General features: G+C 34.9%; 1 pseudogene; it reads left to right on the forward strand.

The window, feature by feature from the left end:
- The first annotated feature begins 733 nt into the window (after positions 1–733).
- On the forward strand, positions 734–7,572 carry LOC137643880 (uncharacterized; annotated as a pseudogene).
- Positions 7,573–12,476: the final 4,904 nt, after the last annotated feature.

Here is a 12,476-nt window from a genome sequence, read left to right on the forward strand (position 1 = left end):
AGTAAAGATTAGAGGGGTGATAAGAGTGTCACAACTGAGATAGTATGGGCACATGTTGAGGATGGATGGTGGGGAGGGAGTGGGGAGGGGCTGGGAAGATCATTTTGTGGAATGGGTGATGGAGAGGGAGGCAGAGAATTAAATGGCAAGATAAGATGAAGGATGATATGGAGAGGGGAGGTTTGGTGGAAGAGGATGCCTTAGATAGAAAGCGTTGGAGAGGGCGCATCCGGCAACCGATCCCTTAATGACTCTTGGGATGGCGGTGGGTAAAAAGAGAATACTTTATTTTAGTCAGTGAAAATGTGGCATTCGTGTGCGGCCATGATTTCTAATGCACTTATGCCGAAGGACAAGAGTCTGAAACCAAGAAGCCGAACAGAAAGGAAGCCGAGGGAATAGGAAGCCGAACAAATATGAAGTGTAACAGAAAAGATGAAAAATGAAGTAGTTGGTATTTACGACGGAATTTTTAATTTTCTGAAGAACAGCATAGTAAAGGATCCACCTTTCGAAACATTAGATTTCGAAAAAAACAGTAATTAAGATTCATTATCAATTACGTTCCCTTACTCTAAGAAATACCTTCGTATAACATGAGATCAATGGAGGAAAAATTTGAAATTACGAGTTTGTTCATAAAGACATCTGGTATGCTCATATGTCAAAACATTTTGGGAGCAGAGCTGAAAGCCTTATATACGCTTTACTTGGTTTGCCCTTATCAGTACTTCCCTTGACACCAGACTGATAGGATCCCTTCGCCATTCAGGGAGAGCGAAAAGTATTCTAATTTGTGTTGGTAGAAGCAATATTCTCTATTCTAGAAAGGTAATGTGATATTTCGTTTTTATTCTTTGGATTACTTCATGTTTTAAGTGAGACATGAAGAAATTACAACTATATATATATATATATATATATATATATATATATATATATATATATATATATATATATATATATATATATTTATATATATATATATATATATATATATATATATATATAAAATCATCTCCTTCTACGGCTACAGACGCAAAGGGCTGCAATTTGATTTTGCCAGTCGTCTCTATCTTGAGCTTTTAAATCAATACGTCTCCATTCATCATCTCTTACTTTATGTTTTATAATCCTCAGCCATGTAAGTCTGTTTTACAACCTTCCTAGTGCTTTTTGGAGCCAAGTTGAAAGTTTGGTGAACTAATCTCTAATTCTATAATGATAGAATTAAGATCTGGAGAAATTATACTGAATTTACGTTCATCCACAATTTTTTATGGTTCCCCTACCATGATCCCCCTTACAGCTCTAAGTACTTCCCCGGCCCACTGTCGTTCTTCCTCTGCCCGTTGCCCTCTCCCTTAACTACCAAACTCTTCTACACCTGAAATTCTGGAATCTATAGATATTGGGGGTGACAGAGGTGGACCGGAGACAACAGGACATTTGCTTTTGACTGTACATTTAAAGAATACTCAGTAATTAATTTATCAGCATATATTATCAATAAGAATTTATTTTCCTAGGTTACGCTTTTAAAATCATAAGAAATACGAGGGGTGTTCATTAACGATTTTCCCTGACTCACTTCAAACAGACGTAGACGAACCAAAATTTGAAGAGTTATTATTCTTTCTCTAAATAGGCACTACCCAGGGTTATCCATTTGTTCCCTATCGTTTTGCACAACTCTAGACACTTTTTTTGTAAATGTTGATGGGTTGAGCCTCAAACCATGATTCCACCTTGGAAATCCGTGTCTCATCATCTGGAAAACGTGTTCCCTTCAAAAATGACTTAATGGTTGGAAAGAGGTGAAAGTCAGGAGAGTAAGGGGTGTGGAAGAATTTCATAGCTACAAAAGTGCACTTCTCTCTGGGCGATATGCCAGTTGTGGCCTGGAGCATTGTCTTGCAGGAGTTGGACCCCTCTTATCAGCCTGATGCACCCTTTGAGTTTGATGGATTCTCTCAATTTACGCAGTAGTGAAGCATAGTAAGTCTCGGTAATTGTGGTATCCTTGGCCAGGAAATCCATCATCACTACTTCAGGCTGGTCCCAAAAGACGGCGAGCTTAACCTTGCCTTGTTTTGGGGGAGGTGAGTCAAAGTGCTTCCACTGCATAGACTGGACTTTAGTGTCAGGATCTTAGTGATTGATCCATGTTTCATCCTGCGTGCTAAGTCTGTCAATGCACTCGTTCTTACTTCTGAAAAGGAGAAAAGAGCCTGGAAATCTATCATGCAGCCACCTTATGCATGTGCAAATGATCCTGAATGATTTTTTCCACAGACCCTACACTTATCTTCACAATTTGGGCTAACTAAAGAACAGTTATACAGCGGTCTTTTAAAATAGCAGCATCTACTTTATGGATGGTCCCTTAATCAATGGCAGAATGGATGCTGGTCGACAGATGTTCGGCCACACTTGAACTTGCGATGCCAGTGTTTTAAAACATCATATGATGGGGCAGCATCTCCATAAGTTTGTTTCATTTCATCAAAGGTCTATTTTAGCGTGCTACCTTTCAAATATAGAAACCTGATCACTGCTTGGTACTCGACTGGGTCCATAGTCACAACTTACTTCAGTGTATCACTTGTAAAAAAGAAAGCAATGTGAGTTCAGAGCTGCAAATTATCATGAGCCCTATACACTAATGTACCAAATACACAGGTGAAATTTCAGTCAGATATGATAATCCTAACTGGGACAGGGGAATTCATTAATTAACGCCTCTCGTACTTTGCCCCTCTGACTCGTTCATCCTTTGCTGAAAACATGGTGGTAAGCTTTTAAACCTTTAGTCTGTCTCACATCAAGATTTATGTAAGTAATTATCATTACGGTACATTTAAACGCAAATTTTTGCAGGTAATTGGTGACGTAAAAGTTGATATAGAGAAGGCTTGTTTTACACTAAAGTAAGGATGTTTGAATTATTAATGTGCATCTCAAGAATGTATAAAAATATAAAAAATAAATGTTTCATATGTTGCATTCGAGGCTTTAAGGCCTATATGCGTTTATCTATGCCTTTTTTAATTGCTAATATATTCAAATAATAAGGTTCTTACAAATTACAATCATTCACTATTTAAAATACTCTGGAAACGCTATTAAAAACTTGTAGTGTAGGTAAAAAAATCATGTCGTTTCTATATTTTGGTTAGTATTCTTTTCTCTCATGTGGTGTTTTATATATTTTTCTTTATTACCATTTAATCAAGTCATACAAGCATTTTTAAGGGTTACGTTTAGGACACTTGATTTCTCAATATCTCATCTCTACTCCATCACTAAAAAATATCTTTTCTCTTTTACAGACGTCGCCATAACATTCAAATCAAGATTCCAATAGTGATTAGGCTCTTTCCTACCATAGGAGTAATCAACTCTCAAGTCAGTGACATTTCTTGAGATTTACTTATGGAGGACAATAGGACGGGGCAAATAAATAGTTTTTCAAGATGGAAAATGATCTTAGCAATAAAATTCTCTCAATTTCAACACTCGGAAGGTCTTTTTATTTAGGTATGCTCTATGACTGTAGATCGGATCAGGTTATTGAAGGTGTTACACTGTGGGATGAATCCAAACTGAATGAAAAGGTTGTACAGCCTTTTACTTCCGCTGATTTTGAAATTATCAGTTCTGATACCATCAATGACAAGTCTTTAGCCCTCAATGTCAATGCCGGCTTAAAGCTTAGCTTCTTGGGAGGCCTCCTGGAAGTTTCTGGTTCTGCAAAATACCTTGACAATAGAAAATCTTCAAAGCATGTGGAAAGGGTTACACTACAATACAAATGCACCTCTAGAACTGAGAGGATGACTATGGAACAGTTAGGGAAAGGAAAGATTATGCACCCAGATGTTTTTGAGCATGATATTGCTACACATGTTGTAACGGGGATTACTTATGGAGGAAGTGCTTTTTTTGTTTTTGACCGAGAGATATCTTCAGATTCTACAGAAAGGAATATTAGTGGAAACCTCCATGCTATGGTGAAGGACATACCAAAATTGCCGATTAATGGAAAAGGAGAATTAGATCTAAACGAAAAGCAGAAACAAGAAAGCCTTCATTTTAAATGCAGATATTTTGGAGATTTCTTACCTCGTGTAAACCCGTTGACTTTTGAAGAAGCTGTTCGGTTCTACCAAGAAATAGCAAATAATACTGGAACAAATGGTGAGAATTATGTTCCCATAAGTGCACGTTTATACCCTCTTACCAAATTGGATAGTAAGGCTTGTAAGCTTGTCAGAGAGATCAGTTCTCAGCTTATCAATGAAACAGAAACTTACTTGGAGAATCTTTATGAACTTGATGTGAAATGCAATGATCTTCTCAGAACACAAGCAGTTAATAATTTTCCAGGAAGTCGAGAAGAGATTAAAAGTTTTAAAGATTCGTTGGCAACCTATAAATCAAGATTCCAGAAAAAGCTAGCACAAATTCTTCCAAGCATCAGGGGTGGAAATAAAGAGGAAATTGGGCTAGCACTTATCTTAGAAGAGAAGGAAACATCACCGTTTTGTGAAGAAGCCCTTAACAGATGGGTGAAAAAAAAAACAAATCAAGGTAAACATTCTTATGCAATATATATCTGCTCTTAGTCAGATTCCTTTTGCGTCAAAACCAGGTGATTTACAGTCTACGGTAATGAGTCCTAATCATTCACAAGTTCTATGTTTTTCCATCTTGATGCCTAAGTCTAACTCACATTTGAACAACATGTCTAGATACCTAAATAATAAGAGTTTAGTTAGTGATGAATGCTTTATTGAAGAAAATGAAAGAATTCCACTGAGGATAACAGAAAATGAAAGTACAATGATGGAAAAAGCCAGACACTTTAGGGATTTCTTTGATGTTAACAAAGACAACCCTGATGTTAGCTTCATCATTGCTGAGGAGTCTTCGGATTCAAATGAGTTTCAAGCGAAAATAAGGTACTACAATAATGGTAGTCTCTCCCAAGAAGACTTCATAATACCTTCAGCTCCAGTTGATTTAAGCATAGACAGCTATGAAACTACCCATGATAATATTATGGTCTGCTGGAAAAAACCACTTCATGGTGCATCTAACATTGATAAATATAAGATTTTATGTGAAAATACTACTGAGAATAGTCCAATTGTTATTCAATATGCGGACTCTAGTGCCACAAGTCATTTGATTCTTGGTCTTAAACCTGGTTGTGAATACAAGGTTAGTGTCCAAAGTTCTTGCCGACTTGGGGTTAGTCTTGAAAGTGAATTGTGTGAAACTGTTAAAACAAGGCCTACTAGTCAACCTGGGAAACCCGTGGCCAGCCAGATATTTGGTTCAACAATAGAGATTAAATGGTCAAAGCCAGTGCACATTGGAACTCAGTGCCCAAGAATCGAATATGTAGTAAAGCAAAAACAAGAAGACTCTGACTGGGAAGACTTAATATCTTTGCCATTTGAAAGGCAGTCTGTTAATATAGATATAAATCCCAATGTCACCTACAAATTCAAAGTAAACTGTGTATGTGACCATTGCGGAAAGAGTCTTGATAGTGAAACCAGTCCTGACTTTATAATGATAGTCAATCCCCAAGAGCTATTGAAATATAAGTTATGTCGTCAATCACAGATGCTAGATGATGGAGATATCAAGATATATAAACCAAAACTACAACTGATTGCTTCAAACAAAGTTTATCAACTTAAGAAATATGAATTTGGTGAGAAAAAAGATGCAATGCCAGAAAAAGTAATCATGTTTGTTGGTTCGACCAGATCAGGTAAGACAACTTTAATTAATGGAATTATCAACTACATTTTTGGTGTTGACTGGAATGACAACTTTCGCTTTAAATTGATTACAGAATCACCAAGCTACGATCAACCAAGAAACCAAACCATTGCTATATCATCTTACACAATACATCATCAAGAAGGTTTTAAAATACCTTACAGTTTATCAATCATTGACACTCCAGGCATTGAAGATTTTGGATTCCTAAGAGATAGGAATATAAAACAAATGCGCTCATTTTTCTGCACTGACGGTATTAAAATAATTAATACGGTAGGCTTTGTCATCCAGTCTTCGCTTCCTAGACTTACTTCAACCCAAAGATATATTTTTGATGAAATTTTGCCTATGTTTGGAAAGGATATTGCTGAGAACATATTCATGTTACTTACCTTTGCTGACGGTCAGCTACCACAAGTTCTCCACGACATTGAAGAAGAAAAATATCCTTACAAAAAATACTTTAAGTTCAATAATTCTGCTCTGTATGCATGTAATAAGACTGTAGACACTCAGGATCTAGGTAATGATGAAGAGGTAGACAATAACCTAAATGCCATTCTCTGGAAAATGGGAGAAAATAGTTTTAGGATGTTTTTGAGGGACGTGAATCTAACTGAAAGTAAGAGCCTTACTCTACCTAGGAATATTCCAAACTTAAAGGAAGTCTTAAACTTATTTGGCTGGCATCACTATAGATATTCAGACTCATCTGATCAAATGAATTAAGGCAGTAGATGTTCTAAAAACACATCGGGCTGGTATTGATGAGAACAAGGATTTTGTGAACACCGTTACTGAAAAAATCTTTGTGAAAGAGTCCCTTCCACTTGGACAGTACATAACAAACTGTTTGGAATGTAACCTGTGGAATACGAGATTTCAGCAAAAAGAGCGATTGTTGGGCTATAACAAATGGATATTGCCGTATTTGCCCAGGGAAGTGTTACTGGGACCTTCATAAGAATATCCCTTATAAATATGTATGTAAGCAGGTTGCAGTAAAAAAAACTGCTAAGGATCTACAGAAGAGATATCAAGAAGCCACAGAAAAGAAACTTTCAGCAGGAAATCTTATAAAAAGGGTGAAAGAGGAATTTGATGCAGTTCAGTTAAAAGTTCTCGGATTGACAGAAACTGTGAGGAAAAGTCTTCAGAGACTGAAGGAAATCGCATTGAAGCCAAACCCTCTCTCCACAGTGGAGTACATAGATATACTTATCCAGTCGGAGAGAGCTCAAGCACAACCAGGATGGCAGGCTCGAGCAGATCAGCTTCAGAGAGTTAGGAAACACGCAGAATATATGAAGGAAATCACATATCTTCATCGTAACTTGTAGAAAATGTGAAGGAAATCACATATTTTCAACGTAACTTGTAGAATATGTGAAGGAAAACACATATTTCCATCGTAAGTTGTAGAATATATGAAGAAAATCACATATTTTCATCGTAACATGTAAAATATATTAAGGAAATCACATATTTTCATCGTAACTTGTAGAATATATGAAGGAAATCACATATTTTCATCGTAACTTGTAGAATATATGAAGGAAATCACATCTTTTTAAGGCAACTTGTAGAACATATGAAGGAAATTACATATCTTTATGGTAACTTGTAGAATATAAGAAGGAAATCACATATTTTTATCGTAACGTGCTAATCACATGACGGAATTGGCCTTTTTGCAAAGGTCAAAATGAAGATAGAGGAAGAAAAGCAGCAGAACAAGAAAATTATTTGGTCTAATGTTAGACTATTCAAAGAGGCATCAAATGAATGTAAGAGAAATGAATTTGCTGAGAGGTCTTTATCGATTCAATAAAAATTAGAAGATTAAGAATGTAAGGAAAATAAATAACGAAGCGAAACAATGAGAAATAATTGATGGAGAAAATAATCTAGAAAATATAATAAAGATTTTTAATAATAGATTTTTATCGTTTCATTTGAACTTTTTAAATGAATTCGCGGAAAACGAACTACTATTGAAATTAAATGAATATTGGATAAATAACAGAAAATTTAACATTAAGGTATCATTAGATACGTTAAAAGGGTTAATTAAAAAACTAAAAGATAGAATTGGTCATGACGGAATTCATGCTCATTTATTGAAAAGGGGATAGTGATCATTTTTTGAGTTTGTTGTGTGATTTTATGAATGCCTGTTATGGTCATTGTTACTTCCCTCTGGAATTACTTGGTGGAGATATTGATCTTACAATAAAGGACTTGAAAGGAAATGTTTCTGTATCATCGAACTACCGTCCAGTGATGCAGTCGTCACTTATCTTGAAACTCTTTGAAATGCATCTTTTAGATATTATGGAAGAAAAAATTAGTTTTAATTCATTGCAGTTTGGGTTTAAAGAGGGAACTTCCACTAGTGATGCATGCTTGCTTTTTAATGAAACAATAAACAGTTACACAAGAATGGGTGATAAAGCTTTTGGTCTGTTCATCGACCTCTCCAAGGCCTTTAAAGGTTTAAAGGTCGCTCATGATTGGCAGAGGCAAGGTCCAGTGACATTGTCCTAGCAATCAGAACAATGCCCTAGAGACCGACCCTATCTTATATGATCAGCGCCCAAGCCTCCTCTCCACCCAAGCTAGGACCAGGGAGGGCCAAGCAGTGGCTGGTGATGACTAAGTAGATAGAACTAATGACTCCCCCAAACGCCCCATCCTTAGCTCACAAGGATGGTAAGGTTGCAGACACTAATGGCACTAACGAGTCTGAGCGGGACTCGAACCCCCGACTGGCAAACACCAGGCAGAGACGTTACCAATCAGGCCACAGCAACTGATGCTGTTAATCATTTCTTTTTGGGTGATATAATGATTAAAAGAAATGTTTCACCAGATATTGTTCTCCTTCTAATGAATTACCTGAGAAACCAAAGAACACGAGTTTTATGGAATGGCAATAAAGTTAAATATTTTTGTATAGATACTGGTGTCAGACAGGGAGGTATACTTTCTCCTTTGCTATTCAAATTGTATATTGACCATATTATGGAAGAAATCGTAAACATAGATAAAGGATGCAAATTGGGTGTATTACGAGTGAACATCATTGCCTATGCTGATGGCATTGTTTTGTCGGTTGATACCAAAGATAATCTAAGCCTATTATATAAAAATTTAAAAAAAAAATGAAAAGGTGAAACTATTTATAAACACAAATAAAGCAGAATGTAGGATATTCAAAAGGGTAGGTTTGGCATCAAACCCAATAAAGGAGTAGTTGAGAGTTTTAAGTATTTAGGTTTTCACAGTGGAAATGGCTTAATGGCTATTTCGGATGTGAAAGTAAGGCTGTTCTTTTTATTCTAAATTTAATTGGCTTTTTTGAAATTTTAATAACATATCTATTGAAGTGTTTTTAAACCTTTTTAATTCCTATTGTAATCCTAATTATGGACTATCTGTTTGGAATATTGGAAATATATTCAGAAAGCAGATTTTTAAAGGGTATTTATTTACAATGATACAAGATCTTTCTCTTAAAATGGAACTTTAGGGTGAAAGCAAATTAACTTTATTGGTTTGCCCATCATGGAAGTCATTCGTAATAACAAAGGTTGAGAGAAACCGCTATTACGGTTACATGCATAATAAAAACAGATAATAAAAGATTTCAAAATAAAAGAAGTTTTCTTCGATAAAATTCCTAAATATGAAATATATATGTATATATGTCTAAACATATACAGTATTATATACGCATATGTATCATTACATATATGCATGTGTATAAATATATATCTGTATAAGCATATGCATCTATTATGCAAGATAATGAGAGCAGTTAGATTTTAAATCAGAAGCTATATTACGAATATGTTCAATTTGCATAATACAGCTATAAATTGGAAGTCTTATCGTTTCCAAGAAATTTCCCGCTATTAGATTGTCTATCTCTTTCTCCCACTCTTACATTTATAGAATTAAACTTATAAAGACACAATAACACAAATATATATACATACATATATATATACACACACACACACTCACACACACACACACACATATATATATATATTATAAAGTTCCTCTTGAATATGTAAATTTGATTGTGTGTTCATGAGCATAGCAGGTGCAAAGTTAATGTTAGTGGAGTCCTGTCAAATGAATTTCTAGTGAACAGAGGAGTACTTCAAGAGAATGTGTTGTCACCTATGTTGTTTATCCTCTTCATGGATTTTGTAATGAGTAGAAAAGTTGGAGATGGCGGAGATGGATTAGATAGGAATGGTAACAGGATTTAGATGTCCTAAAGTATGCTGATGACGCTGTCCATATTAGCAGAATGCCACAGGACTTGCAAAGTCCACAATGTATGAAATATCACAAAAGGTTAGGTTCAAGATAAATATAAAAAAAGACGGAGATGATGGGTAAAGAACATGCAATGGAAGATGAAATATCACTGGAGGAAGAAAGGATTAAAAAGGTGGAATCATTTAAACATTTGGGAACTATGACCTCTAGTACAGGATCTTTAAAATTTGAGTTTAATGAAAGATTGAAAAAAGAAAATCAGACAATGACTGGGATCAATAAAATCTGAAAATAAAATAGATTGAAATTACATATAAAATCAGGCTATATATCAGTTTTGTTAGACTGGTGTTATTGTACGGGTACGAGTCGTGGTATGACAATGAAACAATATCACATATATTTTGTAGATTTGTGAAAAAAGCCCTCAGAAGAATACTGGAAGTCAAATGGCAGGACAGGAGTAGAAATGAAACTATATGAGAGATTATACGAGTGCCATATGTGGATGAGATTATGGTGAGGGGCAGATGGAGATAGTTTGGGCATGTTCTTCGCACTCCCCAAGAGAGATTAGTTCACCCAAGGACAATATTGGCCTTGAGTTCACCAAACTTTCAACTGAGCTCCATAAGGCACTAGTAGAGTTGGAAGACCCTGGCCTACATGGCTGAGGACTATGAAAGGTGACGTAAGAGATGATGAATGGAGAAGTATTGATTTAAAAGCTCAAGATAGAGACGACTGGCAAAATCTAACCGAGCCCCTTTGCGTCATTAGCCATACGAGGAGATGATGATGATGAATGATTCTATAAGCCAAAGGGCTCCAGCAGGGAAACAAGGCCAAGTGAGGAAAGTAAATAAAGAAATAAATAAACGATATCAGAAGTAATGAAAAATTAAGAACAAAATATTCTAAAAACATTAACAACATTAAAACAGATATTTGATATTTAAACTATGAAAGGACTTATGTAAGTCTGTTCAACATAAAAATATTTGCTGCGAGTTTGAGATTTTGAAGTTTTACTGAATCAATTACCCGATTGGGAAAATCATTTCACAACTTGGACACAGCTGGAATAAAACTTCTAGACTACTGGGTAGTATTGAGCCTCATGATAGAGAAGGCCTGACTATTACAATTAACTGCATGCCTAGTATTATGAACAGGATGGAACTATCTGGAAAGATCTGGATGTAAAGGATGGTCAGAATTATAAAGAATCTTATGCAACATGCATGATAAACTAATTGAACGACGGTGCTAGAGATTAATAAGAAATTTAATAGACCGTAAGTTTCTGTCCAACAAATTAAGATGAGAATCAGCAGCTGAAGACCAGACAGGAGAACAATACTCAAAACAAGGTAGAATGAAAGAATTAAAACACTTCTTCAGAATAGATTGACCACCAAAAATCTTGAAAGACTCTCAATGAGCCAATTTTTTGTGCAATTAAAGAAGACACAGACCTAATGCGTTTCTCAAAAGTAAATTTGCTGTCGAGAATCGCACCATCACACCTAAAATTTTAAAGTCATACAAACTTTAAGAAACATTGTCAAAGCTGAAATCCGGATGTTGAGGAGCCCTTGTCCTTGACCTACTTATAATCATATACATGTATGTATATATATATATATATATATATATATATATATATATATATATATATATATATATATATATATATATATATATGTGTGTGTGTGTGTGTGTGTGTGTGTGTGTGTGTGTGTGTGTGTTTGCATGTATGTATATTTACATCAAAGGTATGCAGTTTATATTCTATAATTTCTTCATTGTTATTTTTTCGTCATATTAAATTTTTATATCCAATATTATATATTTAGGATTATTCTTGACGTTATTAGACGATTTCATTGTATCACTGATTTCATTTCAAGGAATTATCTTCGCATTATTATTATTATTATTATTATTATTATTATTATTATTATTATTATTATTATTATTATTATTATTATTAGCTAAGCTATAACCCAAGTTGGAAAAGCAAGATGTTATAAACCCAAGGGCTTCAATAGGGAAAAATAGCCCAGTGAGGAAAGGAAATAAATAAACGATATAAGAAGTAATGAACAATTAAAATAAAATATTTAAAAAAAAACATTAACAACATTAAAACAGATACTTTTTATATAAACTATAAAAAGACTTATGTCAGCTTGTTCAACATCAAAACATTTGCTACAAATTTTAACTTTTTTCCTATAGATATTCCAGACTCTATTTACTTTTTGAGAAATACTTTTCATGTCTTAGATCGGGGAATGTGATATTGGAAAATCCAAGAAGAACGGGACGAAAGGGAAATCCTATAAGGTCGCTATTGGCCAGTGCAGAGTAAG

This window comes from Palaemon carinicauda, chromosome 7 (genome assembly GCF_036898095.1).
Source record: "Palaemon carinicauda isolate YSFRI2023 chromosome 7, ASM3689809v2, whole genome shotgun sequence".
Taxonomy (NCBI): Eukaryota; Metazoa; Arthropoda; class Malacostraca; order Decapoda; family Palaemonidae; genus Palaemon; species Palaemon carinicauda.